The sequence below is a fragment of the Drosophila virilis genome, chromosome 3, assembly GCF_030788295.1.
Source record: "Drosophila virilis strain 15010-1051.87 chromosome 3, Dvir_AGI_RSII-ME, whole genome shotgun sequence".
In the NCBI taxonomy this organism is placed as follows: domain Eukaryota; kingdom Metazoa; phylum Arthropoda; class Insecta; order Diptera; family Drosophilidae; genus Drosophila; species Drosophila virilis.
The window spans coordinates 18,196,482-18,216,354 of record NC_091545.1 but is presented as its reverse complement, the minus strand read 5'-3'; the positions used below and the strand labels follow the sequence as shown (position 1 = coordinate 18,216,354).

Here is a 19,873-nt window from a genome sequence, read left to right as displayed (position 1 = left end):
TGCTGGCCGCATCGAATGTTGTTGTTCATTTTAAAGCACACTCTCGGCCAGGCCCGCGGATGGCATATCAATATTGGGGCAATCACAAAAAAAAATAACAACAAAAACAGCAAAATAATAAAAAGCAAGAAAGAAAACAACGCAATTTAATTTGATAGTCGTAAGCACCGAGATTCGAGCTTCCTTTGCCGCGTTGTGTTGCGAATGGCGTTAAAAATGCCACTGATTTAATTTATGTATGTTAAGGTGGCGTTCAACTGCAGTTTGCATTGAGAAATTAAAGGACTTGCCAATAAATACTTTCAAGTAATTAAGAAATTCAGCAAATGCTTAAGAAATCAAATCAGCGACCATAAAAAATAAGCCATAAAAACCTTTAAATAACAAATGAATTAATCAGTATTGATTTAAATGCATAAATCAGTTGTATAATTTAAAAAAAAAAGTTGATTCATTAATTTAAAATGTCAAACAAACCAATAAGTCGTTCTAAAGTATTTATATAAAAATATATTTAGAATATAAATTAGCAGAAAAAAAAACCCATAGGAGTATATTTATATATTAAAAATTTATCAACTGCTATAAATAAATACATAAATAAATTAGTTGACTCATAAATAACTGTTTTTGGACCAAAAATAACTGAAAACTTAACATTTAAATATGCTGAAATGCATATTTAAATATTCAAAGCCTTAGAAAACCCTTATTCAATAGTTAAACTCAAACATTGACCACAAAAAAGCTTAATATATTATAACATAAAGGGAACTAATGACCATGAAAGTACTTAACATGTAATAAATTAACATATAACTTAATTCAATTAAATAATTAACCAAAAGCATTGGCCATAAAAAAAAACGTTACACATAAAGCAGACAAAATTAACTTATTGAATAAACAGATTAAATTCGTATTATCAAAATAACCACAAAATACGCACATACAATATTAATTAATTGAAAAACATTTGCAATTGTCAAATGTTGTCTACACGTGGTTTTATGCAAATGAATTAAGACTTACTTGTTGCCCATTTTATGGATCCTCCCTGCTCTTGACGTGTGTTTATTTTGACTCAGCGAAAGTTTCCACTTGTTTAGTTAAATTTATGAATTCGCGCGCCACTTCATTTATATCGATTTTCAGTACAAAGCTGCACTCCAGTATTTATTTAGTTTGTTTGTGTAATGAAAACTGCCTTTTGTTCCCCCAAGCCCCCAAACTCAGTCAATGTTGCAGCAGGCACAACAGCAACAGCAACAGCAGCACAGCAGCAGCAGCAGTAACAACAACAATAACAACACAGGGACACGCGCACAATTCACCAACACATACGCACTTTGAACAGTTACAGTTAGTGGCTAACAAGTTGAAACTGGCCAGACACCAGACACCAGACTGTCAAGTGGTCCACGTTCCAGTCCCGAACCAGACAATAAAATTTGCGCCATAAATCAATTTCAAGTTGCAAAGTCGTCGTCGCTCGTTGCTCGTCGCTCGTCGCTAACTGCTGCAACAGTCAGCAGTCAGTTGGGACAGGCTGTTCTGGTCTGGCTTACTGGGTGCTTACTGTGGCACTGGCTGGCTGACTGGCCAACTGGCCAGGCTGCTCTTGACTATGACTAAGATTTATTTGTCGCGCTCTGTGGCAACTGAGAACTGGCAACAGCGGCTGCTGTTGTCATACTGCACAAGGCCAACCGGCAGGATAAACCACGGAGCCTGGGCCCGAACTTGTAGCTGGCGCACGATCCGCGCACTTCGCGGCGACGTCGACAGCGACCACAGTCCAAAGGGGGTGGCATTGGCCATGGCCCTGGTCCTCGTTCTGGTCCTGGCCCTGGTCCTTCTTGTTGCCTTGTTGTTGGTGGTTGCGCAAACCACCAAAATGGAAAAAATGAAAAGAAAAAAATAAAACCCGTGCACACCAACGCTCAATGCTGAACACTCAAACACACACACACACACATGCATATGCAAATTAACGGCAGTTTGTTGGTGTTGAAAATAAAAATGGAGCAGCCGCAGCAGCAGCGACGTTAACCGCAGGACAACGCAGCTCGCTGCCTGCGTCGGCAGAGCTGCCATCATTTTTTTTTTCTAATGAAGCGATTTTTGAGTTGCACTCAAAGCTCAAAAAAGCGGAGAATGCTCCTCAAAAATAAAAAAAAAACTAAAAGTCTATAGTAGCAAAAAGAATTTTTCAAAAACGACATAAAGCAACCCCGGCTAAAGAAAAGACAAACAAATGTCAGCGGAACTGAAAGATGGACAAGCACAGAACACCAGAAGAGCGAATGTGTGACTAGTGTGAATCAAAAGATACAGCAATACATAGGAGCACGCACGCACACACACACACACTCACTCACACACACACACATAGAGCTGCCAATCTAAACAACTACTAAATCAAACTCGCAAACGCAGGCGTCACGCGAATAAAAATACAATTGTATGCACACACGCACACTCACATCAATGCATGTATATAAAGTGTGCATGTGTATGCGTGTATTCACCTAGCAACAGCGAGCGACCCAAACTCTCTATTCACCAATACCAGAAGCAGCAGCCATCAATACACGTGCCGCACACTATATACAAAATTTATGTGAACAGTAAAAGCAGAAGAAGAAAAAAAAACACAAAAATATAAGGGAAAAAATATTTGCCACCCTGCCACAAAATGAGGGTGACTCGCAACAAACCACCCACAGAAACCACCGGCATTTGAGTCACAGTCACTGGCAAAATACAAAAAAAAAAAAAAAGAAAAATAAGAGAGAGAAAAAAAAACACAAAACACAAGAACAACAACAAAATATACTAAAAATCCAATATGGCTACAATTTGCCAAAGCGGCCGAGAGCAAAGGCGACGTCGTCGCGAGAGCGCGCGCAATAACAACAACAACATCAGCAACAACAAGAAGCATGAGAACGATAAAAAAAATGTACATGGAACTTTTATTTGCCCTGGCAACGCAGCAGAAGGGCGCTCATCGCCGAGGGGTGGGTGGGCGTCAAGTGGCGCGCAGAATTTATATCTAAAAAGAAAAAAACTCCGCCCCCTTTTCAAGACAAGCGTCTGCGCGAAGGTAGCAATGCTGGCGCAACGCCAGCAGCGCCAACAGCAGCAGCAGCAGCAGCAACAGCAACAGCGGCGGCAGCGGCAGCGGCAGCAGTGACAGCGACATTGGCAGCGGCAGCGGAGAGTGTCAAAGGGAGAGTGTCATCGTGATATCGTTGAGCGCTTGGCTGATGTGTTGTTGCTCTCTCGCTCGCTCGCTCGCACGCTCGCACGCTCTGAGTAATTAAATGCTTATTAACGGTTCGCTGAGTCTGTGCGCCATCTAAAAACTCGTTAGCCTCGATATAATTAAACTCAGTTGCTTTGCACTCTGAGCTCGCGGCTCTGAGTGTGATGTGAGAGTGCAGCGGCAGCAGCGCCTGCAGCAACCCCTGTAACTCACACTAGCTGACGCTGCAGCCCTGCAACCCCTGCGCCCGTCAACCCGCCTACCATCCACTGCTGCGGCTAGCACGTAATGCAAGTTTTTGTTGTTGTCGTGTTTCTTTTTGCGGCTTCTGCAATTCTTTTTTTTTTTTTTTTTTTGTTCCACTCCTATGTTTTTCTTCTTCTTCTTTTTTCGTGTGTTGCACTTTTGACGCCATTTTGAAAATGTAATTGTGTGCATTTTAGCAAGTGATTGCCATAGGCAGAAAAACTACAACAACAACAACAGTTAGAGCGCACACACACATATGCGCGCACATGTGTGTGGAATCTGCATTTAAGGGTCACATGTGTCAGCCAGTCTTTGTAGGCCTTCTGCAGGCTGCCATTCAATTATTGTAAAATTATGATATTAGCCAGAGTTTAGGGCAACTATTAACTATTATTTCTAGCATAGAACTAACTAGTTGTGCGCTTAGCCAAATTGATGGGATATTTAGCCATGCTACTGGCTGCTTTTAGCCATGCTTCTGGCCGATCATTAATCTTGCCTCGTGGCTCTTAGTGGCTTGCAGGTCTGCTTTAATAGCCGTTTTAATCTAGTTTTCGCTATTTTTGGCCATCAGCTTTTGTTGCGCCCCATTCAGAAAATGTAACAATAATCATCCAAATAGTTTTCGCATTCGTATTCAGCTGGCGGTGGCAATTAAATCGAGCTAATATCGTATGATAAATTTACAGCAATCAATCCGTTAGAAACTTGAATGGCCAAATCGAAAATAGCAACAAATTACACATGCATATTTTTAATTTAATTAATTAATTTCCGTCCAAATCGGCGCTCATTTTGCGGCCCATTAAAATGTCATTATAAGCGACAATCGTTTTGACTTTGCCGTTCATTTGTTTTGGCCAACTGCAAATTATAAATGTTTCGTTATCTCTTTTGTACTTTGACTCGAATTGTCTGAATACATTTAATTTTTTGTTGACTAGCTGATAGTTTAATTATTGTTTATTAATTTTATTACTGCCAGCAATTGGCTGCATTCAATTTAAAATCTTTGTGAATTTTAACGAGCGTTCATTGCGAATTGTGACAGACAGAAATTTTATTTGCTAATTATTTAAAACATATATAAAATACAACTCACGGACTTGAATGCTGCTTAATTTAAATTCCTGTTTTAATAGATACTCCTCCCTTGATTACCTTTGGTCAAATGCTCGGCAAATATTCCTTAAAATTGTTTTTATATGTTTTTATGTCTTTGCATTGAATATGACTTAAAATTGGATGCTTAATAAATTAACGCAGTTCAACTTAAACAAAGTCTTTGAAATTAACTTAAGCACTTCCCGATACACACACACACACATACGCACACACTCGCACGCTTGTAGCACAGTTTTAGGAATAACGTTTAACAAGGCTTTTATGGCCAGAGCTTGAACCCTTTCGACACGCACTCGAGTGCCCCAGCGGACCCGGACACTTTGGGGTTTCTCTGTTCGAAGCGAGCGACGCCGGCAAACTGTCGGCGTTGAAAGTTGTTGCCGCCGTCGCGGAAAAACGCATCAATTTGACCGGCACTTGAGAAGAGAAAAGACAAAAGCAAAAGCTGCGTGCCCATTGTTATTGTTGTTGTTGTTGTTGTTGTTTACGCCGCGCTCAAACCTGGTTCGATTTTGGGCACACGCACTAAAGGGTTGAGCGCGCTCTACGCAGTTAGAAATTAGGGGTTGTGGATCGGGGGAGGGGGGGCTTGCCTTAAAAACAACACAAACAAACGGCGCACGCACTTAAAACAACTCAGCTACTGAATATGCCTGTGAACTGTAAGTGGCGCTAGCTCTTGACGCTTTTACAGCGTTATCCTTAAACGCGTCACATGGCAGTTCCATATCATGGCAGAGTGTGTCTCCCGCTCTCTGCGGCATGTGGAACGTGTGGTCAACGCGAAAGTGTCAACGTTTGGGGGTTAGCCAAAGGGTTGAGATCTGTTTTGTTTAGTTTCGTATTGTGGTGTTGCGGACAGGGGTGGGTTTCCGTGTCGCAAATAGTCCTCAACGGCTCACTCAACGCCAATCAAGCGAAATCCACTCGAAATTCACTCGAAAAGCACTCGAAGCGCACGGCAGGGGCAAATATGCTGGCATTTCACTCGACGGCGATGTCTTGCGATGTTTTTTTCTGTTTGGCTCACCAGCAGCTGCTGCTGCGCCGCTCACTCGCGTGTGCCGAGCGCTCCGCCTACTTTTGCGTGTTGTGTTTGTGTTTTGTCTCGCTTTGAGTGAAATCGCTTATGTTGAGTGAAATCGCTTCGCGGGGTTCGCCACTGATTCGGCTGCGTTGTTTTCGCTATGTTTTTCTATGCGCCTGCACAGAAACTGTTCCCAGGTCCTTAGAAAACATCGCGCTGAAACCTTGCTAGCCTGTGATTTTGCTGGTGGGTGTATCAGCTAAATACATGTGCCTTGAGTGAGTTTTGTTGCCAGGCAAATCTATGTTTTTCCTATGAGTGTAATGCTGATATTTAACACGAGCGCTTAAAGTTGCAAATTAATTTCTAATTCCAATTGAGAATACAACAGGCAACTACATTTATCTTTATTAACGCACAACAACTGGAATCTCTGTAGCCGCTCCATAAAACTGTCCACCATTCTTAAGATCTCGCGCAGTGCTTTGACAGCCGCACCCGGGCGCGTTTAGTTTAATTTAAAAAACTGCTCGTAATTGCTGCGACAAATTAACATAATTGATGCGCACGCCAGACACAAGCCAAGATTACTGTCACTGCCTCCTGCATAGCCCCTTATCACGACCCGCCTGGGCATGGCCAAGCGCACACAAAGGCGCAGCAGGTGGCCGCCAGTTGAGCAGAAGCAGCAGCCCCATCGATTTCCATTTCCCATTTCATTGGACGTCTCAGCGCCCGCTTGCGCCTTTCTATATTTGTTTTGCTTGCCAAACGCCAAATCCAATAAACATTGAAAATCGCATGCTGGCCATTTTCATTACAACAAATGGCAAACGCATCAAATTTGCAAATTTGCAACCTCATGTTGCATGTTAATTGATTTTTATGTGCAGCAGATTATTCGCTTGCCGTCGCAGCAGCTCGTCCAGGTCAGCGCAGGGGCGCGCTGTGTGGAAGCGAAAATCAGACAGTGATTGAATTGCCATCCTGCAGTGATAAATCACGCGCGCCATCTAGTGGCAATAATGAGAAATATGTCATATCCTGGCGGTCAAATACTTCAAGTGCGATTTGAAGGGCGTTAGAAATGTGGTGTGAAACTTCTCTAAGTAGCTGACAGTGGTACGAAAACGGATCGAAAACAAATATTCTTTGTACACGTAAAAAGTTCAAAATCAAATATAATTATTATCATGTGCGGCAGGTTCACAGACGTTAGGCATAAATATGACACGCTATAATTTAATTAAAGCCATTAAATTAATGCTTAAAATTGCGATTATTGGAATGGGAAAGAAACTGATTCTCAAAACAAGGGTATAATGAGCGATAGATGAAATAAGTTTGAGTGCTCTGCTCTAGGTTGATATTTCCAAGTGTTCCTTTTGCAAGTTGATGTTAACCAAGTTTTTCCGCTAAGTAAAAGATACTGTTTATAATTGCAAAGCTGCCGAGCTCCATGTATTCCGAGAACTTCATTTGGGCTATGATTTAAACAATAACAATAGTGCATATATAATTTTAAATAATTTTATTGATTATCTTCATTAATCGAAACAAACCAGAGCTAATTTTCTTATATTTTAGTTATCATTATAAATACTATTATTAATAGTTACAAACTTAATGAATATTTTATAGCATATAACTCAAAGCGAGAGAATAATTTATTAATTTAGTTGATTATTTGATAACTGCGCTGAATAGATACTAGAATGAACCTGAGACCTCTCGAATGCTTGGCAGTCGAATTTATTTATTTATAGCCCTATGTTTTTTTGCTTGACAGTATTATTTGATAAAAAATGCTATACTAGTCCGATTTAAATTAGATTTAGCCCATATCTTAAAAAATGAGTGATGCTTGCATCTGAGCTTGGCTAAGAATACAGAACAGATTTTCTTTTTATAAGAAAAACCAATTGCCGAATGATCGCTCCTTTATAAACAATATGATATAGTTAAAAAAAGAATTCATTCATTCGTTCAGAGGGACATGACTCTATAAAAAGAAGTTGTCATCCTGTCAGAAATGCTTTCTTCCATGTGTTTAACATGCCGGATAAGATAATCGGAATGACAAGATATCTCAGATGAGATGCATTTGTAAGTAAAAGAAATGTAAAACAAAGAACATGTTCATTGAACTCTTGAACATTTGTAAACTAGGCTGCTTTTCGGAGGAACTCTTATTTTCTCCGAGCTTGCGATCATCTTGCATTTGCCGTGCATTTGATATTTGTATATTTGTTTCTATTGTTTTGTGCAAAGGATCACCTCGGTTGAAATTCGCAACCCCATTGAACATCCTAGCTCGACCCTATGCATATTCATAAGTTAACGCATCATTGCCACGGAACTCATCAAAATCGAACGGCACATTTGTTTTCTGGCTAACGGATAGACCCCGTTGGCTTACTTTACCGTTAATCAAGCTGATACGCAGTGGAAATCCGTCGTGTCGGCCAAATGAACCGTTATCAATTACGTAACGGGTGCGTGAAACGCATCCTTCGCGCTCGTAACCCATTCGCAATTAAACGCTGTAATGCAAATGCCAGTAGATAAAGTGCATGCGATAGGAGTCCTCGGCGGTCCTCGAGTCGCAGAGGGTCGAAGGCGAAGGGGTTGTTCGAGCCCGCAACCCAAGGGTCATGTGCGCCCCTTTAAGGTGCGCGCAAAGGTTGATGAACTGCGAAGAAGTTCTTTAACAGTTCCGAATCGAAAAAGAAACGCTCTCTAAGGGTAATTTCTTATAGTTGAGATATGTGATAAAGATACAGATTAGAATTTGCTAGAAGGACACGATTTATTGACAATATTTAAGGAGCTTTACATTCAAATCAAATATTTCACTTTAAAAATATATCCAAACATTTTGTTTCACTTTGTCACTTTATAGTTTTTTTCTTTTCTTGCTGGTCGACAGCCCTCCAAGAGCACGGTATTAAGTTCCTACGATTATTGCAATTTGCACGTAGGAACTCTATACCTCGCTGATGGTATATAGACTTCGGTATCTTTAAATCTTAAGATATTTGTTTCACTTAACAATGCTCACATGTCTACTTACCCAGCGATAAGTCGAAGCTGCTCGCACTTAACTGTTTGAGTTGACAATTTGAAGCTGCAATTAAAGCCATAAACGGATTATAGATATTTTTTCTTTCGGTTATTGGCATTGGATTCAATACTTGCCAAAGTCGCCCGTCTGTCTGGCCACTCAACAAAAAAGACAAAAAATCAATAATAAGAAAAAAGCCACAGTAGCTTATGGATGCGTACATATAGACATATGTATATGCATGTTGGATCTGGTCTTAAAATTTTATGCCAGCGCATTATCCAAGAGGCAAAAAGAGTATAGACAACTGGCAAGAGCTGCCTTTTGCACATTAGCCTTTACAGGAAGTATAAGTGGCAGGATACATTACTTTTTGAGCTGCTGCTGCTGCAAAAAAAAAAGACAAAGAAGAAAAGACCAATTGCGCGTTAAGAACATACGATTTGGTAGAACTTATGGCTAAATGCAATTCGCTTTGTAAATTGCCAATTGAAACGTCAACACATTAAATTAAAACAATTCCGATTGCTGATTTCTAACCTTGAATTATCTCTATAATTTTCCACCCGCTTGACTGGCAGACCGACTGACAGACCGACTGACAGACTGACTGACTGACGGCTAGTGTGAGAGACAGTTACAGTCTTATAGATCAAGTCACACCCGCCAGTGCCGGGCCACGCTAATTACCCGCTGCAACACAAAAAACTAATCAACTTGATTGATTTATCTGACAGAGCTGCACAAGTTGACATTTTGAAAAGGCAGAAACTGCAGCAACAACTCTTTAACGCCCACAGCAGCAGCAACAACAACAACAACAACAACAGCAGCAGCAACAGCAACAACCACAACAATTGGCAGCTACAAAAACACTTGGCTGCACACAAATTATCATTTCAATTATATGCAAAATAAATGCATTTGATTGCCAAGTTACTTTGTCTATGCGGGCCCCGGCTAAAAGTATCTGTTAGATACATTCGCTCAAAGTGTTAACCACCGGCGTTTGAGCCGCACAACCGCCGTGATTTGCATTTAGTTACAGCCTTTTGGGCTTTGGCAAATGGTTTTCTTGTCTCTCTCGTTTTTTTGTTCTCAATATATTTTTTTTTGTGTGGTTTTATTTATTCTATTCGGTAGCTTAGGAAATCGCCCGCTCGCTGTGCCGTGGCAGCTTTTTCAATATGTTTTCACCGGGGCATGCCAATTGCTGACATTTTGTGGCTGACATGTCACGAGAGTTAGGAACCAGCTAAAGCTTCTCCAATCTGCTTGCAGCTGCTCAGCGTCATATAATGGCGCCATAACTTGTGGCAGGCAACCAATTCCGGGCGCAGTACATAAACTGGCGGTCAGTGCGCTGATTAGCATCAGGCGGGCAGGAGACTAGGCGGACAGGTAGGCAGGCAGGCAGCCAGGTAGGCAGGCCTGAGCCATTGAGCGACTGGCTTTGATTGACAGTTTGCATACAAAGCGCCAGTCAGGGCAGCCAAAGCAAAAACAAACAAACGAAATTCGCACATAAATCGCCTCAATGCACGTTGCGATACATCTGAAAGATACCCGAGGAGCTTACGACGATTGTTGCCACCGTCTGACTGACTAACTGACTGACTGAATGTCTGGCTGACGAACTGCCAATGCTTTGGGTAGCCAGAGTTTTTATCGCTGGCTGTTAAGTGTTGACGTTTGGGCTGCCTAATGGGCAGCCTGATTAGCTGGACTGGCTGCTTTATGAGCTGGGGTCAGGAGTCTGGTTTGACTAGCATTTGGTTTGTCACATGTGCAACAGCTTGCAGCACGGATCTGCTTTGAGAAAACTCAATTTCGAATGTGATGCCGCTCACAGCCAAAGCTCAAGCTGACAGCCCGACCCATTTCACTTTGACAGACTAAACGACACACAGACAGACAGCTGAAAGCCATGCAATCTTTCACTTAGAAAGAATTAATTAAAACGCCAAATTGCAAGCAGCAGCAGCCGCAGCAGCAGCGGCAACTGAAAGTCCAAGGAGTTGGCTTAAAGCGTTGAAAAAAATTAATTAAGTCGGGCAAATTAAAATGTATCAAGTTGGCTACGCTGCCTGTTGCACAGCCACGCCCAGCGAGCGGCAAATGTGCAACGCCTCCTAATGGTAAAACGTGCCTCGAAAGCTTGATGAAGTTTTTTGTTTTTGGATTTCGGCTTTTTGAAGCGGCCCTGTGAAAGAAAGGAGAAAAAATGATCCTCTGTAGCATTTCATGTTTACATTATTCAATTTTTTTACCCGTTGTACCCAGCTGCTTTTGGCCTGATTCTGTTGTGTTCTTCGTGTAACTGCCAACTGCTGTCGCTTCCATGTTGAAGTCTTGATGAGTTGCTCTGGTTGCCTCGGCAAGAAACTGATGTGTGTGGCTGGAAAATAAAGGAGATCGCTTTAAACAGCAGTTACACGATTTGAATCAAATGTACTTGAATTTAGAAAGGATGCCCTATGCCCCGTTTAATGCCCGGCGCCAAACGCTTGCCATATCACAGAAGTCCAGGTCCGACCATAGCGAGCCTCCGCTCACCTGCTGAGCCGGTTGCTGGCTAAGATACTTGCGCCGTTTGTGTAAACGTGTGATTTTATGTTCTGGCAAATTGCCGCTGACAGCGTGCGCAGACAGCATGTGAAATACGTTTCTCTGTTATGGCAATCCAATCTGCATCTGTGAAATAGTTTTGCTGCAACAGATATGTGTCTGAGATATTATTCCTTGGTGGCTTGTTCGAGATGCATTTGTATCTTATGAAGTGTATGTAATAGATGATTAACTTTCATTTTGGTATTTGAAATGCATTCTACATGCCTGTCATTTTAATTACAATCGCTTGAACGAATCGGCCACAGATACTGTATCTATCAGACACAATTGCCTTTTTAGGCAAGCCTTTGACAGCCTCTCGCTTAACGCAGCCACAAATACAACACTTTATGGCGGCTGTCTCATTCACGTAACTGTGCATCTATGTCTGTGTGGAACTTGTGTCTGCATCTGTGTTTGTATCTGTATCTATGCATCTGCCCGACCAACGGCGAGTATCTCTGCGTACGTTTTCATTATGTGGTCATTATTTGTTATTATTATTATGTTGAATTTTTATTGCTTTATAAGCGCATTTTAATTTTTGCCTTTCGCCGGTCGCCACAAAAATTTATGTAGCTCACAGTTGGCGCTCAACTCGGCTACGGCTACAGCTATGGTTGGGGCGCGGTGCGGTGCAGTGCGGCACGGCGTCATTTTGTGTCTCGTAAAAAATGCATAGCACATACGATGATGATCAACGGGCTGCCAACTGTCGGACGTGGACGACTGACTGGCGTTGTGGCGACGACAAAGCTGTCCGTTTTCCATGTGCCATGTCCGTTGTCAACAAAGTCTGTCCGCTGTCTTCCGCCGTCAAATGTCTTTTGTGAAAGGCAACCAAATTACGAGCCCACATAAACAGATACGCACGCACACACAAATATATATGTATTTATAACATATATATTTATATATATATATATATATATATGTATTGATATGTATAGATGAGATGCACTGCATCTCTTATGACACAAGCTGAAAGTCATTCTTTGAAGCTTTTAATTTATAAAACAGAATAAAGAACCAATTGTAATCTGCAAAAAGGAGCGAAAGGAATTTTTATTTAAATATTATTATCATTTAATGAAAGCCTAATAATAATATTATTAATATTTATGTACTCTAGTAATCTAATAATAACAATAAAAATATGTATACAAAAAAATTTTAATTATAAAGGTATTAAAAAATATAAAAAAATAATAAAATAATCATAATACATTCTTTTTTTCTCCTTTAAGCTTGCTTCTATGTGGAATGGATAAAGAAATAAACTAATAATAATACGTGTCTAATCAATTTATGCTTATTTGGACATTTTTCTGCACTTCCCATATGCTCCATTCCCGAATTAAGGTAAGGTAAGTAACACATCTTTGTTTCTATTACATTTTCATGACACTAGCGGCTAGTGTCATTGTGTTTTTATAATTTGTGAGTGCAATTTGTTGAATAGAAAGGATTGATCTGCAGGCTTGGCTCATGCGCCGTGTTGTGCTTGTATTATCAAGTCATAGATTGGTAATTATTTTGCCACTCACAATTTAGTGCGGCTGGCTTTTGACGCTGATTGATTGCGCCTGTAACTAATCTGTACATTTATTGAGTTATCTGCCTGGCATTTGTAATTTGAACGGAGCCGGGCTGCCATTTGGTACCAAAAGCTGACCAATTAAAAGCAAACGGTTTTTGCAACGCAATTAAACGGCATTTAACGGCAACAACGACGACGACGACGACGACGACGACGACGAGGACGACGACGACTATGGCCAAATGCTGTGCATGCAAAATCGCTTCCTCATTGGCAGGCAACGCACATTAAAATTCCAGCGGACCAACATAAATTTTCGCACTGATTTCTTGGGCTGCTGCGGTGGGTAGAGGGCAGGTCTGTGTGTAAGTGTGTGTGTGTGTGTGTGTGTGTGTGTATGACCAGTTCCAGAACATGTTGTGCCAGCATTTGGACATTGAACATGGCCACGCAGCAAGCAACTTATCAATCGTGCCACCGCATTCAGATGCTGATGCCGATGCCGATGTCGATGCAGATGCAGATGCAGATGCAGATACAGGTACCGTCAAGACCCTCCCAACAGGTTACAAGCAGTCAGCTACAAGTTTGCTATTAATTTGCCCACGCTTCGCATCCCTCCCCCTACCGTCTGGCCAGTTGCCTTTCAGCAGCTGCCTTGTTGAGTTGTCAGCTGGCTGCGACTGCAGCGGCGACTGCGCCGGCGACTGCGACTGGCGTCTTGGCGCGTGGTTATTAATGAAGTCAATCAGCAATTTTGACAGAAATTTATCTATAAGCGTCGCCATTCTGCCAGGCAACATGTTGCACAGTCAAACGCACACACACACACACATACAAACACACACCGAGACACACTCTGCTACAAGTTGCTAATTTTGCGCGGCGTTGAAACATGTTTACAGGCAACTTGGCAACCTGGCAAACTGGCAGCCCGGCGAACTGGCAAACTGACAGCCTGGCACTCAGTTCCGAGCCCAGCACTTTTATTTATTTAATTTCATTTTATGTTAATTTGAAACCAGTTTAATTACCAAGTGGCTTTCGTAGTACCTTTTGCTTTTGCTTCAATAAAATTTCAGTCAGCTCACAACTGACTGCGCCACAGAGCCCATTGAGGGTATCTGAATTGCAGTGTACTTTTAGAGCACATGCAAGAAGCGACAGAAAATTAGTTATAACTTAAAAGTTGTTCTCCAACTGAGCTGATTATGTAGCCAAGTGAACAAAGGTAATCCGGGTTTGAGTTCCTGGCGAGGTGTTTGAAGGGCATAGAGGCTTGTCCTATTCGATGAGTTGGAGTCATGGTTTATAAATTTATCAAATGCTTGAATTAATAATATTAATATTAAATATTATGTCCGTATTTTGCTTTTCAGCTTGCCTAAGATAAGAAATACTTAAATTATTGAATAATAATAACTAAAACTTAAATTAACTTCACAGTGGCAACAAATCATTTAATTATTGCATTTTGAATGCAATCGGAGTTGACGAAATTAACTATCAATCAATTCTTTTCGCTCAGTTAAACTTTAAGATATCAAGCTTGATAGCTTGATATTTACCAGACTTAAAATATAAATTAGAATTTTTCATATACTGTCCTTAAATCGTTTATTTTATTTGTTCAATTTGGTCTCACTGTGGTTTATCATAATTGCACCTGTCTGTCAATTAGTTGCGCCCAGTTAAATTCTAAGAAATAAATATCAATATTTGTATTTCTTCAAGACTAGCCTGGCAATTAGCTAACAGTACATTTAATTAGCGTCATTTGTTAATTTGCAAATGTTTTTCGTTTGCTTTTTTGCTGTATTTTGCCCGCCTCGCCCCATCGTTGATGCTGTTTAATGGCTTTAATCAATTTACGTTTTATGTTGACCAAATTAATACCGAAACTAGTTTGACGCACATGCACCAGGAAAAAGCTGTCCAGTCCGGCGGTACAGAGCTGAATCATTATTAAAGCACTGGGAACTTGGCGTACGACTTACCATGTTGTCGGAGCCAATTAGCTGCAAAAGAAAAAAAAAATTGAAATAAATATTTTGTATGATAAAATTATTGATTAATTGCTGGATGCGGTTCGAGTTCAAAAAACTCGAAAAATTAATCAAGAAAAAAATACACATAAACAAAATGAATAATTTGGTTTGCTAAGAAATAGCAACGGGCTGTGGAAAAATTGAATTGAATTTTCATTGTACGTTTTTCTTTCTTTGTTTTGCTCATTTTCCAATTCTTAATTTGCCGGCAATTTTCCGTTTGCTTTTTTCTTTATTTTAAGTCTGGCTTCTTTTTTATGTTTTTGTGCTTCCCTCGCATTTTAATTTCACTTTTCGCGGCAATATTTTCCTTTACTTTTCCCTGCTTTTCTTTTATTTTACCCAATGTCGACGATGACGACGCAGCCGGCAAACTTTTTAATGTCGCGCGGCTGCTGCAGCTAATTTAGCCGGCGTGTGGGTGGCTCCGCGTGCCGCCTCCATGGGGCACGGGTGGGGCGTGTGTCTCGACTTGGCGCGCAGACTTTGCCAGGCAGTGTCTTTTGGTGTGTTGGCTTCATTTGCGCGTTTTGCCTCTGCGGCAAGGCAAGCATTCTGGCATTCTCTGCTCTTTCGTCCTTGTCGCTGTTCGTTCATTTTCTTGCAATGAAATTAAAAACAGCAAGGAGTCGCTGCACACACACACTCACACACACACAGACACAGAAGGAGACGTTGCCAGGCAATGACACAAGGCATTGGGATGCCTGGCAGACGTTTGGGCGCCGCTTGCAGCTTTCAAGTTTGTCGTGCGCCTTGCCACAGCCCACAGGACTAAATGAAAATGAGTAAAGTTTGCGTTTTTCGCACCCACAGAAAATGTAGGATGTGGCAGAGGGTAGCAGGCAGCTTTGGAGAGCGCTTCTTCTTGATTATATGCACTTTCGCAGCATTCTCGTTGCTGCCTACGTCATCATCATCATCTTCATCATCATTGGCATTATCGTCATTATCATATTGCTTGTTTGCTTATTAACCCAGTTTCAGTGTTTCGGCTTGGTTGTTGCCACAGAGCTGCCGGCTATGTCTTGCTCTGTTACTCTCTCTCTCGCTTACTAGCACTCTCAGTGTTTCTATCTCTCTCGCTCATTTGTGTGGGCTGTGGTGTTTATTTTTTGTGTCCTTGTTTTAATTTTAATTTTTGTCTGGTCTACGGTTCGTTTTTTGCCTGCTGCCTCCTCTCGCTTCTCCTGTTGCCAATTTGGTGACGTCGTCGATGGTGCTTCCTCTTCTTTGCTCTTCTTATGGCCGTGGTTTATGTCGTCATCATTTGCCTGCCTTGCTTTGTTTCTAGGTCAAGAACTTTACCGGCTTTGTGACTTGTTCGGCGACTGCCATTGCCAGCATTGAGATTCTGTTGATGACATTGAAGCTCGTCATTTGCGTGACAGACAATTGAATATGGGTGCGAAGTGGGCGTGGCTGTCATAAAAGCTGCAGCAGTGATGCCTAAAGGCGTACGAATTTACACCATATAATTAGTGGGTGTTATTAGAGGGAGAGAACAAGTCTATTCGACGCCACATGGCGTATACGTAATATTTAAAATTAAACTGAAATGCACTGGACACGCCTGAGAAAGATGTTCTCGGAGTTGTTAAACCATCTTGGTAGCTAGGGAAATATTATTTGTCCAGCTCTTCGACACCAAAAATGAGATACACATCGACCAGATACTCGCTCGCATTCGCTGGATCCGTCGTCGCTTTTGGTAACTGTCATGCAAATGGCATCACGCACTATAGTCATCAATTTTGCTGACTTGAGTGTGAAGCTGGCTGAAGCCAAATCCCCGAAAAACGCAACCAAATTGTACTAAAAAAAAAAAACTCAAGTAAGAACCTCCCACTTAAAGCTTAAGCAGAGACTTTGACATCGTGTGTTTGAGTTTGAAATATTCGCAATTGCGAATCCTGACGTATTTGTCACAGGATACACACACACACACACATACACAGAGTCATGTACGTGTGTGTGTATACTAGTATTTAGATTGTAGACTCCGCCAAGGAAGACATTATTATGATGGAATCCCATTTGTTACAAGGCAAATGGCAAAGCGAACATAGCTGCCAGTGCCAATGACAGGCGAGACGTGTCGCTGTGTGTCGTCGGTCTGAGGGGATGACGGGTGTGTGTCATTTTGAATGGGAGGATTGTAATAAATGGAAGGAGATGAGCTCCCAAGTTGCGATGCGCGCAGAGTAAATTATGCTAATGTCTAAATAATGCATATTCGATGATGTGGGAGCTTCGATTTTATGTACGCCAGATATGTATACCAAAATTCTTATATACATGCACACATTTCAATCTATAGCGAAGGCTTCTACAGTTTGATTTTCAGATAAATATTTAGTACGTATGCGTAGATGATGATGATATTAATGGCTGGACAGTAACCGCAAAAGCCTGTATAAATCACATTTATGTTCGGCTTCAAGTGCCGCAACTAATGATGGAAATAAATTCACGGTTGCCGCGCCGAAGGACGACAGCAGCTGACTTTCAGCTGCCAACTGCCAGCAGCAGCCAAAAAGAAATATATATATACATATTTATATATATATATATATATATATATATAAATATATATATTGTAAGCAACTATGGGAATGGGCACAGAAATGGGGCTGCGGGCTGACTCCTGGGGAGGGGCGTTGTGTGTGGGCCGGGAGGTCAGACTCGACTTACTCGACTGTGCCGCGCAATTTTTTGGCTGCTTTTGACGCCAGGCCAATATGCAGTAAATCTGCCAGAATGTGCCTCTAGATTTGGCAACACAGCAGCAGCGGCAGCAGCAGCAGCAGCAGGAGCATGTGGCTGCTTGCCGCCCTGCCTGTGATTGCTGCCTGGTCGCTCTCTTTGAAATGGGTTACATATTTTATGCTTAATATTTAACATGTTATTTCGCTGATGCGCGAATGCAAAACTGAGAATGAAAGAGCCAGGACCAAAAGGCAACGCAAAGGCAAAGGCCTTTATGGCATCTTGAAAAAAGGAAACTTTTAACAGCCAACTGTACTTCAGCTACAGTTGTAGTTGTTCCGTTGCCTTCTTGTGTGTCTGAAGCAAAGGAAATTGAAAATTTGCTCTAGCCAACAACAACTGATTGTGTTGTATTTAGCTTGAACTGGGAACGCAAGGCACGCAGATAAAACCAAATTATAGCTGAAGCTCTTCAGCTCTGACAGCTAAACTTGAGAGTTGGATGGGCTCTACGGGGAATCGCTTCAAAAATGTAATCAAAATGCTGTCAAAAGCTGCCTGAATTTAATTTTACATTTTTTCGAAATATTGACAAATACTTGTAGCTTCTTGATTTAGTTCTATATATAATTTCTAACACTTGGCCCGGGCCCTTTTACGTTGTAATGCTTGCAAAACGCAATGTCCTCTGCTCTAACTTTTAAATAAAATCGATAACAATTTTTCGCAAACACAATTTGCTTATCAAGCTGGCGCTGCCGTTGCCCGCCGCAGCAACCCTCAAGCATCAACCCTACAAAAAAAAAAAAAAAAACGCAGCGCCTGACAGCGGGCGGGGTTGGGGTGCCTTTCAATAAAACGCAAAACACAACTTGAAGTTAATTTGCATATTTGCCAACACTGCGAACACGCACATCGCAGAATGTAAAGAGTCGAATGCAAAACTAATAAAAATTTGTACGTAGGTGACAGTAAAACTGTGGAAAGTGCCGGGCAACCAGGCAACCGGGCAGGGTGCCCTCTATCTGACTGACTGACTACTGACGTTTGCAGAAATTTATGCAAATTTTTTGCGATCGAACACATGCGACAGCACACACAGAACTCGATCGCACTGACTCGGGTCTGTTATTGATTTGCCACGGTTGCAGCAGCGGCAGAAGAGGAAAAAAATAAAATAAAAAAGGATACCCTGTTAATTTGCATAATCGCCAGGACGGCGGATTGCGCAGCTTGTTTGCAGTCTGCCTTGTTAAAGGATTTGCGAAAATAAAATTTTACTTTCTATCGTTCTCTCTAATAAGCGAATTGATTGCATTGTTGACTTGCTGTATGTGTGTATAGGTATATGTGTGTGTGTGTGTGTGTGTGCATTTGGTTAGGCAAATATTTTAGCTTTGAGTAGCCTGACAGCAACTGACAGCAGCAGTCAGACAGTTGGCAAGAAAACCTAAGTGAAAATATTTGAAAATTGGTTTTGGCGGCGCACCTGACAAAGGAAAACAGCAACGAAATCCGTGCAAATACAAATACAGATAACTTGCCACAGCAGCTAGTCGAATATTGAATGCTCTGTTCGGAGCGTGGCAGCTTGCCATTCGCCGTGCAGTCATAACTATTTGACTTTTGCAAGGACAACGCCAGAGAGGAGTCTCATGTATGCATAGATATAAATTCAATTCACTTCAAGACGCGCGACAGCAAGAAGACAGCTGCACAGGATGCGATGTGGCGTTGCGGGCGTTAGGAGAGTGAGGAGAGTGAAGCACTTGGCAATCCTGTCAGGCATTTTCTACATTTTGATATGTACTCGTATTTTTCGTTTGCCTGCTAAAAAGGATTACGCTAACACAAAGCAGTTGCGCAGACAGGGACGGCAAGCGGCAGAGTAGCTGGGACAGAAAGATAGAGACTGCCACCGAGACAGACAGAGAGATAGAGACTGAGTGGAAAACATATATAGAATATTTGGATTTTTGCACATGCCAATATGAAATGCAGACTCACCCATTTAGAAACGCACAACCACCCACCCACCACCCATATCCCAACTGCCTCGACCGAATCAGTCTCGGATTCTCATGTGTGTTCCACGCTTTTGTCGCATTTTTCTCGATTTTTTTCTTCTTTCTGTCGACGTCGCTCTTCGCTTTGTTCGCCAACGCAATCACCCCCGCCGCCATGTGTGCGCGTTTGTGTGTATCTAGAGATATGTGTGTGTGTGCGAGTG

General features: G+C 41.7%; 1 long non-coding RNA gene across 1 annotated transcript; it reads right to left on the bottom strand.

The window, feature by feature from the left end:
- Nucleotides 1-9,727: 9,727 nt before the first annotated feature.
- Nucleotides 9,728-12,203, bottom strand: LOC138911074 (uncharacterized). The gene is made up of 3 exons (XR_011416381.1): nt 11,192-12,203; nt 11,007-11,134; nt 9,728-10,939 (listed from the first exon to the last, which is right to left on the bottom strand). It is a non-coding gene; the product is annotated as an uncharacterized lncRNA (long non-coding RNA).
- Between the last annotated feature and the right edge of the window lie 7,670 nt (nt 12,204-19,873).